Below are 8180 nucleotides of genomic sequence, written 5' to 3'. Positions count from 1 at the left end.
AGAGAGAGGTGGACAGAGAGAGAGTGGGGACAGAGAAGGGGGACTTTGAGAGAGGGGGACAGAGAGATGGGGGCGAAATGAGAGGGGTGACAGAACGAGGGGTCAGAGAGAGCAGGGGAAAGAAAGAGGAGGAAAGAGAGAGGGGAACAGAGGAGACGGACAGAGAGAGTGGGGGCAGAGAGAGGGTGGGACAGAGAGAGGGTGGGACAGAGAGAGGGGGTGCCAGAGAGAGGGGTTTCCAGAGAGAGGGGTGCCAGAGAGAGGGGAGAAAGAGTGAGGGGGGGGGCGGAGTGAGAGAGAGAGAGGGGGACAGAGAGAGGAAGGGGCAAAGAAAGAGCGGACGGAGAGAGGGGGGACAGAGAGAAGGGGGACAGAGGGGGGGGGCAGAGAGGGGGCGGTCAGATAGAGAGGGGTTAGAGTGAGGGGGGATAAGAGAGAGGGGGACAAGAGAGTGGGGGTCAAGAGAGGGTGGAGTGGTAGAGGACAAGAGAGGGTGGATTGATAGGGGAGAGAGAGGGGATTAGAGAGAGGGTGAAGAGAGAGTGGGGGACAGTGAGAGGGGTGCAGAGAGTGGGTGGAGAGAAAGACGGGTGGACAGGGAGATGGGGACAGAGGGAGAGGGAGGGACAGGGAGAGAGTGTTGACAGAGCGAAGGGTGACAAGGCGGCGGGTACAGAGAGGGGGACAGAGAGAGGGGGACAGAGAGAGAGTGGGGACAGCGAAAGGGGGGACATTGAGAGAAGGGGGACAGAGAGATGGGGGCGAAGAGAGTGTGGGGGACAGAATGAGGGACGCAGAGAGAGCGGGGGAAAGAATGAGGAGGAAACAGAGAGGGGGACAGAGAGGGCAGACAGAGAGAGGGGGACAGAGGGGTCGGACAGAGAGAGTGGGGACAGACAGAGGGTGGGACAGAGAGATGGAGTCAGAGAAGGGGGGACTGAGGGGGGGAAAGAGAGGGGGTGACAGAGAGGTGGGGACAGGGGGTGACAGAGAGGGTGGGGACAGAAGGGGGGACAGAGAGGGGGGTTCCAGAGAGTTGAGGGACAGAGAGTGGCGGGGCAGGGAGGGGAGGGAGAGGGAGGGGATCACAGATGCCAGTCTTTAATCGATATGATTTGCTGTATGTGACATGCAGAAACACCTGAACACAGTAAATACGACAAAGGCAATGGGCCCTGATCCCATTCCTGCAATGGGACTGAATACTTGTGCTACACAAAAAGCTGTCTCCCTGGGGAAGCTGTTTCATTTCAGCTCCAACTCTGACATCACCCTGGCAATGTGGAAATTTACTCAGCTATGTCCAATCCCATAACAAGGGAATAACTACAGTCTAACTATTTACGACGCCCTGACTCCAGTCGCGATAGTGACATTGGTGGGAGTTCTTTATGACAGAGCTGTCAAGCAGCACAGAAATAACCAGCTCAGTGTGGTTTCGGATAGGTCCCCATGTGGAGATGGTGCAGTTGTGGAAAAGTCTCTGGATTACTAATCCAGACCAGGCTAATGCTGTGGCAGCTGGTGGACGTTATAATTAATAAAATATCGAGATGTAAAACCTGGAGTCATTAACAGCCAATGTCGATTGTAAACACCAATTTCCTTCCTCAATGTACTTTCAGGAAGTGAATCTCCCGTACTTTCCTGGTCTGGCCGAAACATGACTCCAGACACGCAGACATGTGAAACCCTCTTCAATGGTCTCGGAAACGGACAAGCAAAACACTCTATTGTATCAAAATGTTCCGGGGTCTTAAAGGATAAAACTTTACAGATGACCCAGCACCAGCCTCAGTATTGGAATGGGAAATAATACCGTGTTGACTCTGCAGAGATATCCTTCCTAACATCTGAGAGTTGGTGGCAGGATTTACAGAGTTTTCCCACAGACTGCAAGAAACATAGGGAAAGGAGAAGGTCATTCAACACACTGAGCATCCTCCATTCTAGTTCATGGTGAAAATCTCCTTAATTCAGTTTTCCCCACACAGTGTTCATAACCTTTCGTATGTTTAAACATCGGAACATATAAAATCGGATCTATTGTAATTGCTTTGGTCCATCAATTTTGATCCTCCATTCAATATACAGGCAGTTATCCAATAAAGGTGTGTTTATTAAATGCAATTTCGCTGCAACACAATTAGTGAATTGTGCCCCTTTCTTTATAAAGCGAGCTCCCGTTCACTGTTATGGGAGTCCGTTTCTGGCACCAGCTGAACAGTAAATCCCAGCCTCAGGATTCCTCTGTCTGCCAAATGCACCCACAGTGTGTTCGGATAAAGCAGGAATATAATCCGCTCTGCAACCCTTGCAGCTGAGCCTGAATATGGGATTTGTAGTCTACATTTAGAAGGAAATTAATTTCAAACCGGGTGGGGAATATCTTGGAGAGAACTGGAATTCTGCATCAGCATCACGTGGTCGGTCAGCCCGCGCGCTTTCTCAAGAAGATCTTGGTGAAAGGTGCAGGCTGTAGTCAGCGACCGTAGTGTTAAAGTCTGACATTTACTGTGTAATTCGTTACAATATACGGTTTAAAGATTTATGCAGCCTTGGTTTGGATGGAATGGATGAGGGTTGCTGAGGGATAGACTATAAATTTTTTAATCTTTTTAATCTGTCTTCCCTGTATGTGGGAGTATTGTCGGTACAATGCACTGTTTTATATGATTCACCCTGTTTATAAAAGGGGGCAGGAATAAAATAACAGACGGGCTGCATAAAATGTTTGGTGGAGAAGTTTCTCGATCCCTTTGTCTAATGCTGCTCCAAGTTTGAAATTGCCTGTTATCAAGTCCTTTCTTAACCTTGTGACATCATTCAGAGCATTAAAACTGCTGCTCAGGAACAGGGAGAAACAGGAGGTAGTCACTCAACTGCTCGATTCTGGAACACAGGGACAGGAGACAGTCTTACAACTGTTCGAGTTTTGGACACAGGTACTGCAGGTAGTCACTCAACTGTTCGATACTGAGACACAGGAACAGGAGGGAGTCACTTAACTGCTCGAGACTGGGATACAGACAAATGTGTAAGCTAGTGAGGCCCTAGATTTGAACAGGAGGAGGTGACTCACTCCCCACCAGTCTTGGACACTGGGAGAAAAGGGAAATTGGCTTGTTACTAACAGAAATATCTGAATAAGTTGTGTGATCAAGCCATTCAATCCTGCTCCAACATTCTTCAAAACCATGGCTGATCTGATTGTAATTCCCTCATTCCATTTTACAGAGATTCCCCTCTCTGCAGTCTCTACTCCATTTGTTGGTCATGTTGCAGATCCAGATGCTGCAACTACAGTCACCATGTTTCATCCAGAATTGGGTCACCAAAGTCTCTGGTCTTCCTGAATTTCCACAGCAGTTTAAAACACAGACTCCAGGAAACCATCCCCAGCACTTCCACGAGCGTACTAAAACTAGAGTTAAGTCAAATGTCAGTAAAATGTAAGTGAGAAGCGTGGTCTGAATCACGAACAGTTGTGGGGATTCATCATGTTACTGAGCACATGAGCAGCAGAGAATGATTAACGCAGGCATTCAATTAATAGGCACAGAGCAAGATACAACGATGTGCCTCAAAACTGCTAAAACCCCACTCTCCAACAAGGAGTACAGGACAGGACACTGGGACACACAGAGAGACAAGTCATGCACACAGACCTACACGGACACACAGGCACATTAGCATCTTTTGGATATAACTAGATAAGTTATGCTTAATGATGGGATCAAGACTTGTTGTGAGAAGGCAGGAGAATTGGCTTGAAAAGCATGTCAGCCATGATCAGTCGCTCAGTAGACTGGATGGGCCAAATGGCCTTTTATTCTGCTGTAATTATTTATGGTCTCTGGTACATACATTTGTCTGTGTTTGTGCGCATACTTGTATGTGCATGTGTCTGTATGTGTGTCCGTGTTTTTGTGTCTGTGTTTTTGTGTGTTTGAATGTGTCTGTGTGTATATGTCTGTGTGTATATGTCTGGAATATGCTTGTCGGTGTATGTATCTGTGTGTGTCTGTGTATGTTTTGCTCCTCTGTATTTTCAGAAATGGAAATGTCAATGTACATTTTTAAAAAATTTCTATTCTGCTTGACATTTACCTTTCCATCATAGTTTGAGGAACTTTGTTTTCGTCATGAATTTGTTGTTTTAACAAATGAAGGAACTTAACATGACCTCTTCTGAGGATGACCCTGACCCAATGTGAGACCTATCACGTTGGCCATATCATCAACCTAGTTACACCGATAATTTGCTGTGACCAATGGAGCAGTGGCAGTAGAAAATAAAACAGTTACCCAACAACCCAGTAACTCTGGACGAGTGAGCCTGAAAGCAGTGGTGGGTGTGTTATTGGAGGGGACTCTGAGGGATAGCCAATTGCATGCGTTTTCAAAGGCAAGGATTGATTGGGGATAGTCACCATGGCTTTTTGCATGAGAAATCGCGTTGTACGAATTTGACTGAGTTTGTTAAAGAGGTGACAAAGCAGATTGATGAAGACAGTGTTGTAGATGTTTTCCATACAGATTGGAACAAGTTGTTCGACAAGATTCTGCATATTAGGCAAGTTAGTAAGGTTAGGTCACATGGGAACCAGCGCAACCAAGCCAATTGAATACAAAATTAGATTGAAGGGAGGAGACAGAGGTTGGTAGAGGATTGCTTTTCAGACTGGAGGCCTGTTTTAAGGTACGAGGGGAAATAATTTAGAGGGAACTTAGATACAATGTTTTCATACAGAGGGAGGTATCCATATGGAATTATCTCCCAGAGGAAGTGGTGGAGTCTGGCATCTTGATGGGTATCTGAACAAGGGGGTTTAGATGAATATGAGCCAAATACTCTCAAATCAGACTCGATCACAATGGGATATCTGGTCAGCACTTCCACATTTACATGCTTTATGACTCTATCAGAGGGATGAGCAGAAATTCTAAACAGGCATTTCAAGTGGGAATTCTCTTCCCCACATGTTTGACATGTCTCTTTGTTTATATTTATTCAATGCTGAGTTAGTTAAATATTGGACAGATAAGTGATTCTTGGATAATAGCACACAGACAGGAAAGTGGAGCTGAGACCACAAATTGATCAGCCACAATCTTAGTCCCTGGTAGAGAAGGCTCAAAGTGTCCAATGACCCACTCCTGCTCCTGGGTGCCATGTTTCTGTGTTCCTTTCAGCCCATCAAACCTGCTAGACAGGAGCAATTAGAGGCTATTTACTCCTTTCACAGAAACAGAGGAGACTATTCAACCCCTCAAAACTGTCAAAACCTGTTTGGTCTGGTTTTAAAATGTAATAGGAAAACCCAGGCAGGGCTATGAAAGAGGGTTCTCATCACTCCTAACTGAGCTTCCCCTTTCTGCACCCTGTGCTTTGTTTGTTGGTCAAGTTGTAGATCCAGTTTCACTGTGAATACAGCCCCCATTCCTCACCCAGAGATGGTCCAGACAGTCTGGCAGCATTCAACAACAGAGCTTCCAGGAAAGTAACAACCTCTACTTTCCAATAATAGAACGTGAGGAGGCCACAAACAGGGATATGTAATTCATCCACGGGCCACCCACCCCCTCGCCCCCACCCCAACCCACAAGCAGATCTTCTCCCACAATAAGATTATAAGGTCTAATATCCTCTTTCGTGTCCATTCGTGTCTGAGCCCTCAACTCTGACTGGTCAAAAAGCACTCCCTGCCCCACACTGTGCCCAATTGATATGAGCAAAAGAAGTGAACACAAAGGCTCAGGGAAGGGTGACCGGCCCTGACATCAAGGCATCATTTAACTAAGGACGGTCTCAAGGAGCCTGACCTAGGTTGCACTCAATGGGAATGAGTTGTACATTTCACTGGTTAGAGTGATTTAAAGCATAACGCACAATGATTGTGGTTTGGGAACAAAAGTCCATGCAGTCCTGGACAAATCTGCAAACGTTCCTCAAGCTAGCTTCCTCAGCACAAACATCTTCAGCTGCTTTATAACTGTTTTGCCCCCACCATAAGATTAGAAGTGGGGGTGTTCACAGAAGATCACACAATATTCAGGAAAAAATGTCCCCCTTCAGCTCCTGAACTAGTCTGTGTCCACGTGCAGCAAGACCTGGACAACATTCAGGCGTGTGCTGTTGGAAGTATCGGTAACATTCAAGTCACAGTGCTGCTGGACACGGCACATTTCCACAGATAAAATGAGGAGATTATTCAGCTCCTCACGCTAGCTTCACAGGAATATGAGAAAGTCTTTCAGCTCAATGAAATGATTGGAGAAGTGTAGAGACAGCCTACTTAGTGCCTCCAACCAATTATACAGGAAGTAAAGGAGTCACGTGTTATGGACGACAGCAGAGCTCCTCAAAAATATTTGAAGGTGTTGGCCTCGACTCTATTAATAATTAAGTGTTCTGATACATGTACTTGGCAAAAAGGAAAGATCAGACACAGATTCTCAGATGCAGTTCTCTAATCAAGGAGGGAAAACAAATCAAGTGAAAATTTAGAGAAAGTTGCAGCCAGGAGACTTCCACTGAAGCGTCCAGCTTTGTGGAGATCTCAATAGTTTCTGGTGTTACTGAGAAACCAAAATACTTCCTGTAATGTGGCTGCCTGAACTGCACACAGTATTCTATCTATGGCCTAACCAATGGCATGTTTAACTCATATTTTGTCGCCTCGATGAATAAACACTCTGCCTATAGTCCCGTGTGATTTCTTAACTGGCTATTATACTGTCCAGTCACGTTCACGGATGTGTGGAGAAACACCCTCTGGCGTCCCTATTGTTCTGCTATTCATTGAATTCTTCCCTGTCTGGTTACTCCTTACAAAGTGCATCACCTCATATTTATCAGGATTCCATTCCATCTGGCATTGATCTGACCATCTGACCATTCCACCTGTATTTTCCTGTAACATAAGGCCTTCCTCCTCACTGCCAACCACCTGGCCAATCTTTGCGTCAAACACAAAATTACTTATTATGCTTAGCCCCCACCCCCACCACCCCCTCCACATTCATATTTACATAATTTATAAATACCACAAATAATTTGATACCCTGCACTGCTCGCTGTGGTACACCACCAGACACTGGTCTATCTCTACCACCTTTCCAGTAACTTGGGACCATTTAGCTGTTCTACAGTCCTCTAGCACATCCCTTGTGTGGTCAGATTCGACTAAAACATTTAGGTCTGAACATGTCCTCTCCGGTCTCCAACAGCATCCTGCGATACAACTCATCTGGACTTTAAATTATCCAAAACCATCAATCCCAACTTGCATCTTATATCAATCTGTTTGAGAGCTTCCCAGTCCATCTTCTTGAATTCTGTACCTGCATCTTCCTTCTCCCAACTAAAACAGGTGTGGAGCTCTCGTGTTGCAGTCTATCAATGATCCCCAGTTTCACATACTGATTACCCCCTTGGTTTCGAAATGGATCCGAATTTTACCCTGATTATTAAGCAATGGAGGAGACCTGAACCATGCTGGAATTGATCTGAGCCAAGCTGCAGAAGCATGACCAGGAGATCCAGCATCTCGGGCCACATGTCGTGGAGGTGGAAGAGTGGAATGCGGCGTAGGAAACCATGTCGGAATCCTCAGCTGTTCGGGTCCAAGCCCTAGAATGGTAGGTCCAGGCCTTAGTAGAGAAGGTCGAGGACCTCGAAAATTGGAGCTGTCAGAAGAACATCAGCTTGGTCAGGCTGCTGGAACGGGAACAAGGAAGCCAGCTCGTCAGCTTCTTGGAACAATGGCTCACACAATTTTTGAAACTGGAAGTCAGAGCAGACTGGGTGAGCGTCGAGCGGGCCCACCGGGTCGCAATGTGCAGGCCCGGATCGGACCAGTATCCCTGTCCGGTCTTTGTGCAACTCCAGCACGATAGAGAACAACAGGTACTGGAAGCTTCTTGGGTCGTGGGGCACGTTGTATAATTAAGGGGAGAATTTAACTGACGTATGGGCACCGAGGTGGATAGGATGTCGAGGGGTATGGGAGGTTTTTTCCCGCCACCCAGGCAGCTGGTGAACCTGAACAGGTAGCTGGGTTGGTGGATGTGTGAGATGTCTTCACCCTGAAGATAGGGACTTTACCTTTTTTTCTAACCCACATAAATGCTATACTTGGATTGGCATGTTGTTTGCCCCATTGGTCTTTTTAAAT

This window comes from Chiloscyllium punctatum, unplaced genomic scaffold (assembly GCF_047496795.1).
Source record: "Chiloscyllium punctatum isolate Juve2018m unplaced genomic scaffold, sChiPun1.3 scaffold_98, whole genome shotgun sequence".
Classification (NCBI taxonomy): Eukaryota; Metazoa; Chordata; class Chondrichthyes; order Orectolobiformes; family Hemiscylliidae; genus Chiloscyllium; species Chiloscyllium punctatum.
Note: the sequence above shows the minus strand (reverse complement) of the source record.